Source organism: Phodopus roborovskii, unplaced genomic scaffold (genome assembly GCF_943737965.1).
Source record: "Phodopus roborovskii unplaced genomic scaffold, PHOROB, whole genome shotgun sequence".
NCBI classification, from domain to species: Eukaryota; Metazoa; Chordata; class Mammalia; order Rodentia; family Cricetidae; genus Phodopus; species Phodopus roborovskii.
In genome coordinates, this window is record NW_026126549.1 from 12,217,679 (window position 1) to 12,228,454 (window position 10,776).

At 35.2% G+C, this 10,776-nt stretch overlaps 1 protein-coding gene across 1 annotated transcript in view; it reads left to right on the forward strand.

The window, feature by feature from the left end:
* Prr16 (proline rich 16) overlaps nucleotides 1-10,058 on the forward strand; it is a 237,797-nt gene extending 227,739 nt beyond the window's left edge. Inside the window, exon 3 of the transcript XR_007835558.1 lies at nucleotides 9,731-10,058. The gene's annotated coding sequence lies outside the window, so the exon portion shown is untranslated. The remainder of the gene's footprint in view (nucleotides 1-9,730) is intronic.
* Nucleotides 10,059-10,776: the final 718 nt, after the last annotated feature.

The window sequence follows — 10,776 nt, forward strand, 5'->3', positions numbered from 1 at the left end:
AAAGTGACTGAGTTCTTGCCACACAATTTTTATAAACACTTTAAAACATTGAAATTTTAGCATATGTGAATTATATTTTAATGTTTTAAAGGGAAATGTTTTTACGTTCTTCAATTTATGCAAAAAGCACAACTATCCTATTTTAGAACATATTTATCACTCTAACAAGAAACCCATACCTATCAGAAATCATTTCCATTCTTTAACTTGTAGATTGAATGATCTTATAATTTGCTTTTTGTCTGCATGGATTTGCCTTAAATAATCATTTAATATAAATGAAAATATACAGTACAAAGATGTCATTCCATTTTAAAGCAATTACTTTCCCTGATGTTTTCCCAGTAAGCAATGATGCCTCTGTAGAATTGTATTATCTCATGATACAATCCTAGAAAATGTAAAAAATCAAAATTAGTTATTATATTTTGTTAACACTTCTTAGTATTTGTATTATACATACTAAGCTTCTGTACTTTCAATTGTGTTAGGGTACAGTTTTCTTCTGGGCTCACTCCTTAAAGAGGCAACTACCGTAAAATAGAATCAATGGAATTTACTATCTTTATGGCTTTGCCTCTAACTCAACAAGTGGCAGAATTGAAATGAAAACTTACCTCTAAAGCACATAATCTTGGACCAATAATTAATATACATACAAAAATAAAAAAGAATATTCAAACAGAATATTGCAAACCATTAGTGAGTTATTTTGAGGTAGTAGAATATTGCTAATCAATGCATTGTTGCTCTCAGATAGTTTATCCCAGGATAAGAGCAGTAAGCACCACCCATGGCAGAACCATCCTGCTATCCTGGTTTGAGATTGTCACAGCCAAATAATTTAGTCCATTTTTTTTTATTAATTCACCCTTACTCAAGCTATGATGTTATGGGTAGAATGCAGCAAATCTTTGTCAAAATGTAATATAAATGGCTTCTCCATCAATTCTTGGTAGAGTCCTTATTTCCATCTGAAACCTCACAAGCCAGACCTACACAGTCTGTCTCAGTGTTCTATTATTGAGACTCCCACCAGGGTGGCCTTATATTAAGCTGTTTGCAGCATCCTAAGGGTTCCTTAGCCTGAAATTCCAAATGCTTATAGTTCTGAAAACCAAAGGCTTAAGAATAGACCCCTTGCATTTGTACCCAGGAGTGGTACAGGAAAGTCACCTGGTAGCTCCATTTGGTTTTTCTGAGGAACCTCCATAGTGATTGACAGCTTTTCATTTCCATTGGTAGTATATGAGGATTGTCATTTCTTAATATACTCTCCAGTACTTACTGTTTTCTAGATAAATTTGCAATCTGACTGGTTTGAGATTATATTCCATTACACTTTTTGCTTTGCATTTTTTTTCTGGTGACAGAGGATGTCAAACACTTATTCATGTATTTGTAAGATGTTCTTGCTTTATTTGATAGGTTGTAGTTTATGTTTCCTTTCTTTAAAAATGCCCTATGATTTGGAAATTAATCTCCAGTAGGATGAAAACATGAGAAAACATTTTTGTAAGCTGCAGGTTGACTTCTCTTTGTTAAACATCTCCTTTGCCATGAGAAAGCTTTGAAATTCCATGCAACCCCATTTGTCAAATCTTACTATTATTTTCAAAGCCATTTAAAGTACTATATATAGATGTGATTATTCCATGTTTACTTCTATTGATTTCAATCTTATCTTAATTTTGTGCAGGGTAAGAATGCTCAGCCCTAAATGCAACATCCATGTCACACTCCTTTCTCCAAGGTTCACAGATCTTCAAGGAAGAAGGGCCAGAAAGTGTGCAAGTTTCAAAGGTAGTTTAAGTTCCAAGGAAACAGGATTTCTACAAACAGCAGAACACCTACACGTACAAACTTACAACAGTTACAACAGTATGCGAACCTGTAGAAGCTCAAACCAGACAAGTTCTCAGCATTAAGTGGGTGAGAAAGGCACAAGATTATACTAGTAGCTGATGCTTTTGGTATTTGGTGACTTCTGGGAAAGGCAGAGTAGTTATCTACAATGGTGTGACACCTGATGGGTAGACAACCAAGCAATAGTAGTTGGACTATACAGATGGACTCCATGAACTTAAACAAAAAAGAAGAAAATTCAAAATATATTGAGTAGGGAGATAGGAGCTTGGATCTAGGAGGAATTAGGGAGCGAATTTGATCATAGCATTTATGAAATTCTTACAAAATTAATAACAATAAATGATTAAAATAATGATTATTAAAATTAAAATCAGAGAATAACCCTAGATTGAATATAGATTAAACATGTTGTTTCAAGAAATATTTGAGCTAGTATATTAATAATTAAATAGAATTAAACTTTTTCCTCAACTAAAATAAGGCTTGAAGTGATCCTATGAGACATAAAATTTTTATACTATTTAACATTGTATTAGAGACATTAAACAATAATGTAAGACAAGAGTAAAATGATCTATTTTCTGAAAAACGTTTTCAATATCCATAATATTATTACTATTGATCTAAAAATTAACAAAAAAATTTAGAACCAAGAAAAGAGAAAAATGCAGTGGCTATGTATTTCAAAAATTAGAAATTCAATAGAATACCAATAAATATTTACAAAACAGGTTTTAAATGTACAAATTGCAGTCAAATCTATAGATAAGGAATAAACATGACACTATATTAGTATCTCTCTAGAAATAAAATTGAAAAGAATTATCTAAATAAAAATAATCACCATTATAGATACTAATTTTCCTGATTCAGTATTTTCTGTATATCCACTCTATATAATTTTAAATTTTCCTACCTCAAAGCTGAAGTACAGATTGAGAACTAAATGCATTATTAGGGTGGGGCATGCTTCTGAGGATGTGAGGGAATTTCTACATAAAAATAGTGTGTGTGTGTGTGTGTGTGTGTGTGTGTACAGCAAATCACAGATCATTCAGTTATTTTTAGAGCCATGGCCATCTATTTATGAAAATACTTAGGTTCTTAACAAATGTAATAAAAATAAGTTCTCAAGAAGTCAAACCAAGAACTGACAAATGTTTTCTGCAAAGATAGAGAATATTAATATTTCAGTCTTTATTAGTTTTTGCTTATATTTATTTTTATGTTAATATCCTATATTTCTGTCTTATCTATGCACCTGCAGTTTTAAGGCCACATGAAGTGGTTTAGAGTCATAGAATTGTGAATTGTAGGACAGTTCTGGATTTAATCTCTCTTGGCCAGAGTTTGCGTACATGGGAAACTGAAGAAACCTATTTTATAGGTTAGTGGAACTGGTGGTTAGTGTCTAGTGCGTAAGTCTGTTTAGAATGTAATTGGAATCTCATGTTTTTGACTTATTTTACACGGTTAGAATAATCTCTAGTTTGTAGTCGGCATTAGATTTTACTGTATTGAATTAGAAACAATTTCTTGCTTCAGGTATTTTAACAGTTCTAGGAAGAAGACATTTCCTTTAAGGGAAAAGACATTGATATTTTCATCTTTATGCTTTTGTATGACAGTAGATATACTACATATGGTTAGATATATATATGGTAGATATACTACATATTGTTAGATATAACCATATATCTATGGTTAGATAGATTTTATATTGTGGATATATATTATTAATTTATTTAAATATTTTCATCTTCAAAATACATTGTTCAAAATTTAATAGATAAAAAATAAATAATTTCAAACTGCATATAGATTGTGAAGTAGGAAAGTATAAAAACAATGCCAAGGTCCAGAAAAATGTAAACTTGTGAAGCATTTCTGTTTATGCAAACTCTCTATGTATTTTACATGCTAAGCATTCTTGCTCTCTTGGATCTCTTTAAATTTTCAGCACTTACTGCAGTAAAGTACTCTCAGCCTCTTAAAGTACTGCTTACATAAATTAATTAATTTGATATCTAATGACCCAAAGTCTCAATTACCTAGCATAGGTCATATTTTGCATCTTATATTTAGATCTTGGAAAAAATGCAAGAGTGAGAAAGGTTTAAAGCCCTTGAAACACTTGAAAATATTTCATATGAAAAGTGAATAAAATCTTAATTGTTTTGAATCAAACCTATCTGAGCACTTAAACCACTGATTTCAAGAATGGATCAAAAAACAACTTTGAGATACCATCTTACTCCTGCCAGAATGGCTAAAATTAGAAACACCAATGATGACTCATGTTGGAGAGGATGTGGAGAAATGGGAACACTCTTCCACTGCTGGTGGGAGTGCAAACCCATACAGCCATTTTGGAGATCAGTATGGCTGTTCCGCAGGAAAATGGGAATTAGTTTACCACAGGACCTGGCAATCCCCCTCTTAGGCATATACCCAAAGGATTCACATCCATGCAACAAAGACATCTGTTCAACTATGTTCATAGCAGCACTATTTGTAATAGCAAGAACCTGGAAGCAACCTAGATGCCCCTCAATTGAAGAATGGTTAATGAAGATGTGGCACATCTACACAATGGAATACTACTCTGCAGAAAAAGTAATGGTATCTTGAAATTCGCAGGCAAGTGGATGGCATTTGAAGAAACCATTCTGAATGAGGTAACCCAGTCACAAAAAGAGGAATACAGTATGTACTCACTCATATATGGATTTTAGACCTAGATCAAAGTATCACCAGCCTATAATTCACACCACCAGAGGAACTAGGATAGAAGGTGTATTCTAAGAGATTCATATAAAGTCCCTCACAGAACCAGGAAGGGACAAGTCCCCCAGAGCTCAGGGGAAGTGGGGGGGGCAGCGAATGGAGAGATAAGTAGGAGAAAATGAGGGGGAGGAAAGGAAAACATGTGCGACCAGGAAGATTGAGCCTGGTTAGGAATAGAAGACAGGAAAGAGAGAGAGAGAACAAAATAGAGAGAGAGAGAGAGAGAGAGAGAGAGAGAGAGAGAGAGAGAGAGAGAGAGAGAGAGAACATAAAAGATGGAGCCAATATTGGTTTGAAGATAAATTGAACACAAAGAAAGGTCTAGAGAACTACAAGACTGCTGCCAACTAACAATTTGAGCATCCATGGAAAGGCTACCATAAATGCCCTTCCCAGAGAGTGAGATCAACAGTTAACTTATCCATGGAGCCCTCAACTAATGCCTGTTGGAACCAGGAGCAAACACCCATACATAAACACTGAGTCGAAGTAGAACCCAGATGCTGATGGAGAGGACAAGACCAGGCAGCAGAAACACATAGAGACAGCTTACCTGAATAAGGAGGAGCTAACGGGCCACCAGACTGATAGCTGGGAAGCCAGCATGGGACTGACTCAGGCCCCCCTGAATATGGGTCTCAGCCAGAAGGACTGAGCAGTCTAAGGGACCTCAGACAGTGGAGCCAGGATGTATCCCTGGTGCACAAAAGGGCTTTGCGAACACATCCTCCATGGAGGGATAACTGCCTTAATCTAGAGACAGGAGAGAAGCCCTAGTCCCTACTTCAAATGACCTGTCAGATCTACATGACCCCAACTGGATGGCATTCCCCTACATATGGAATTGGGGTGGGTGGATAGGAGGGGAGGGTGGTTAGAGTGCATGTGAGAGGGCAGAGAGGGTAAAAGGGAGGGAAGGAGGGAGGGAGGGAGGGAGGAAAGGAGGGAGGGAGAGGGAACTGGGATCGACATGTAAAATAATAAATTAAATTAAAAAAAAATTCTTTGACTCAAAAATTTAAGTTCAAGGACAAGTTACTGGGGAAAAGGATTTCTCTTTTTGTGTCCACAGAAAATGCAAAGATGTGGATTCCTTCCAGACTAATGTGGTTTGATCAAGCCAGACCACCTGAAACAGAATACCAGGTGATCCTACATTCAAAACAACTGGACAAAGCAGCCTTACAGACTACAGCCAGGATTTCTTCATCTTCTTAGAATCCCCCATGACAGAGCCCCTTACCAGCAGGAAGTAGTTTGGAAAGAACGACGCCCAAATTCTCAAATATTGTCTATAAATGTTTGTTTTCATTTAAATGGACTTGGTTATATAAAATAAATAAAAAAAAACTGAGGAAAAAAAAAAGCATTTCTACATGGGCACCTTAGTTCACATTTGTTTATAACAGGTTTTTGATGTGTGTAATTTGTTTGTTCATCATTTCAGGGCCTAGCAAATTTACTTTACATGTCATCATTTAATATGTCAACAGGCATCATTACATCCCTCCATAATTGAAGGAAGTATTCAAATATAAGTACAGAATAAATATTTTTTAAAATTGCATGTCTTAAAATCTATAATAATGGAAGTTTGTGTCATAAAAATTGAAACTTAAATAACAAAACTCTTTGGAGCTTTTCCTCAGTTGGACAAATGTTTAAGCATAACATTAGTGAAATGAACATAGCATCACAGTGTCTAATACCACCAAGACAGCCAAGTTCTTCTCTAATTCTGGAACTTAGAACAACAGAAAAGTATCCTTTAATAGCCCATTTAAAAATTTAATCAGCAAAGGCAAAACGTGGGTTTGATGGTTTGGATTTTTATTTTATTGCTTTCAGTTTGTGGCATGTCAGAACTGGAAAGCACACATCAACTTTGATGAGCTACCTCCTGAAATAGTAGAAATATGAAAGTCTTCATGTTGGCTCATCTCTTCAGTAGGTGGCAACCAAATTAAGTACCTCTGAAGTTAGTGAAAAAGAGTATTTGCCTTTCTCAAACTGTCATCAAGAGAACACCTGCAATTGTAATGGTTTCTTACAGCCATTAGCATGAGTCTCTGAGATTTCTCTGGCTAAAATATGTACTCCCTCTCCTCCACCTCTTCAGTCTTGCTACACCTTTCTGGCCATTCTCTCCTTAAAGATGTTTCGAGTCCTATTCTTGCTGCCTTTTTTTTTTTCTAAAGGGCAGCCTGAAATCTGCTAACTCTCCAAACATTTTTGTCTTTTATTCCTTACCTTCTGTATTAAGCAAGATTTAAAACAAAAGGCTCTGCCTCATTTCTGTAAAGTACAGGCATCACCAAACCTCACCACTCTTCTGTGCCTTTGGGCTTACTGTTTCTTTTGTAACAAGTATCTTTATTTCCCAACTATTAGCAGTTGATTATTTTTGTAATTCTAACCAATCTCTCAAAGCTCAATTCAGATGCATTCTGTGGGCTCATTATCCCCACTTCACTTTGTGGTGCATTTACATTTCACAGTGGGGCATAAATCTTACTGAGAGTCTTTTTTACTTCAAAGTCATTATCTTCTTGGGGGTGGTGGTCACAGAAGATTCTTTACCATATCTGTGGATGAAAATAAATATTTTTAATGAGTGAACAAATGAGGAATTGATTGACTTAATTATTTAAGAAACCTATAACAAGTAATTCTAAAATGTTTTAAACTCTTCTAAATTATAGTCTCATGAAAATATAATGGGAATATTGACCATTCTTTCAAAATACATGCATTGTAAACCCATATTTTTAGAGAAACTCAACTTTGAGCATGTTTCATACTGTTTTAATTTCACAGAAAATCAAAATATTAATTATTGTGAAACTGTTACTTACATATTTTTTAAAGGCTAATGTTGGTTTTCTTTGGATACACAGATGAGCCAATTCCCAGATGTTATAAAAATGCAACAGATAGATTCCCTCGACATTCAAGAGTGTTCTATCTCAGACAAATGTACTCATGTTCTCTGAAGCAGTTACATGATTAAACTGTCTTCTTCATGCCTTCTGTTCCTTGCATAGGAAATCTTTAACGAGGAGCCTGAGCAAAGATACCACACACTGTCAGATCATATCTGTTGATTTCTGAAATTTAGTATTCAGGTTGGAAGTAAAGGTTATTTATATTTTTCTTTGTACTTTTGTGGACTTAAATTTCAAAGGCATTGTTCTCACAGTAGAAAATATCAAGGAATTATCAATCTAACAGCATAGTAAATATCTTGCTATAGAAGCGAAAATAATTCCATATTTTGGATTTGTGTATACACTGGAGTGCTTAATACTCTCTGGAGTTACCCTACTTTCCAGTGAAATGGGTTTAAAGCAAGAACTTCTCAGATGGATTTAAAGGATCTAAAATATGCTTGATTGGGTGCTACCTAACTTTTCTGTTGCTATGACCATTACCAAGTAAATCTATAGAAGACAGAATATTTTGGGGATTTACAGTTTCATAGGATGAAGCCATGATCATCATGGTGTGTGACATGTGAACAGACAGGCCACAGTGCTGGAGCAGTACCTAAAAGCTTACATATTGATCCACATATAAGGTGGACTGGGGACCAAGTATTCAAATATATGAACAAATGGGGGACAATCTCATTCAAATGGCCACAGGTGGGAGGTGAGCTGGGAGGGTCTGGAAGCAGTTGAGGAGAGGGGATGGGCACATTACATGAAGTTCTCAAAGAATGTATAAACAAAAACACTATTTTTTTAAATTAAATTTGAAAACAGTACCTCATCTCTACTAAAATCAAAGAATCAATCATGACACAATTTTTAATGTTTTTTTTTCTGGGCCTAATATTGCCAATATTCTCTACTATGTCATTACTGTGTCAGAAGACCTCAGACCCAAATACATTGAGTAATGTTCATGTACTGGAGGTTGAGAATTATGACCATGCTTTATTTACTTTTGATTCTCCCCACATTCTCATCGATTAAAAATATGGATGTAATTTCTTTAAGACTGCTTGGTTTTAAGTACTGTAAATACCTGTGAAGAAAAACAAAGCTAGTTCTTAAACAATTGTGCTTCACAGAAGCAGATGGTATACTTCCGTCTGATGATATTTTGAAAGTACATGGATTAAAATAAAATATTACATTATTTTATAACACTGAGATCTCAAAAGTACAATTTTGCTCATTGTTCAAAATAAAACATCAGCATTAATGGAAGCTATTCTTAAATATTTCAAAGCAATATATTTAAAAAGTTTGTCTTCGGGGCCTTTAAGAGGTATGTTGAGAACGTGAAACATTTATAAGTGGGTAAAGTTACATGAAGTTATGGATAAGGAGACGGATAAGGAGACGGAAGAGATGGATAAGGAATCTTTTGCTTGAGAAATTCAATTGAAGAGAGGAAAGATTATATAAACAAGTGTGTGGGGGGGGGCAAGATCAAGATTGAGAAAACCATAGAGACATCTGACTTAAGCTAGTGGTAGCTCATGGATTATGGACAGCTGGGGAACCTGCGTGACACTGATCTAGGCCCTCTGAATGTGGGTGACAGTTATGTGGCTTGATCTGTTTGTGGAGGGGGGTGATGGCAGTGGGACCAGGACCTAACCCAGATGCATGAACTGGCTTTTTGGAGCCCATTCGCTATGTTGGGATAGCTTTCTCAGCATTAATACAAAGGGAAGATGCTTGGTCCTGCCTCAACTTGATTTGCTAGCCTTTGTTAACTCCCCAAGGAAGGCCTTACCCCTTCTAAGGAGTGGATGGGGGGTGGGAAAAGGGGGAAGTGGGCGAGTGAGAGAAGGAGAAGGAGGAGGAAGTGAAGTTGGTATGTAAAATTTAAAAATTTTAAAGAAAAAGAAAAATAAGAATCTTTATAGTATTAAGACTTGATAATTAAGTTATAAAATGTTTTTATATAGTAATTTTAATATGTGTAGTATTTAAACAAGTTATTGATAATTCAAAGAATTTAAAATTGAAATTATAATATTTTTTTTCTTAAATTATTCTTACTGCTTCAACTGATTTTTTTCAATGATACATGTCTTTTGTTTTCTTATTTCTAACAGCTTTGTCAGGTTGGAAGGAATACTTTTATTTAGGGGCATGTGGATCTACTTTTCTTACTTCAAATTGATCCTTGACCTCTTGAGGCCAGATCTAATTTCAATGTAACCAGGAGCCTGACCCTGTCGTAGAAGCTAACCCTTCTTTCGAGCACAAATGACCAATGAGATGATCTCCTTAAAATCATCTGCCTCCAGCTTGACAGCCATGCACAGAGCCAGGGCGGCAGAAAATGCCACAGCCTTAAAGTATCTTCACTCATGAATTACCAAGAAGATACAACACAGAGATGAAAAGGACTAAGTTTTGAAGGAGCCAACAGGCAAACAAAATCAAACCATCTTATTTCACAGTGGAAAATTAATATTCTTGGATATCAGTCTTCTCATAAAAATACAATTAATCAATAAAGTTATTAAATTATGGATTGTTATAATTTTAAAAGCTGGAAATTTAGGGACAGGAGGGATCTCAAGACAGAATTAATCCTCATTTCAACATACTTAGACAAAACCAAAACTGAACCAGCTAGAACATTGCAGGATGTTGCTGTTTGCAGAGATGGACAGGTCCACTTTATGTACACCCGCAAAGCCATAATGGATAGCAGCATTGCACCAATTGTTTGAAAAGTTCCAGTGTTACATCCTCGACCTCATATTGGTTGAGACAGGAAGTTGGTTTGCACTGATTACTTCTCCATGCACTTCTGATATTTGCACAGTTGCTTCCATTCAGGGTAATGAAGTGTTTTGTTATTTGCACAGATGATGCCACCAGTGTTGAGACTGGAAGAAGCAACTTCTTGCAGGTACCCAAAAGGATTGCTTGAGAATTCTCAAGATAATGAGTTCTCTTTTTTCTGGTTAATACAAACTTACTTAATTAAAGAAATAAATTTGCTTCTGAACCAAACTGTAGAATTATAAAGAAAATATCATTGTGGTCAAATGAATAAGAATGATATCAAAAAGTTTTTTATATCATTAATATTTAAGAAGTTGAACACGTTAAACTATGTACTAAACAGTGATGCTTAATTCTATTT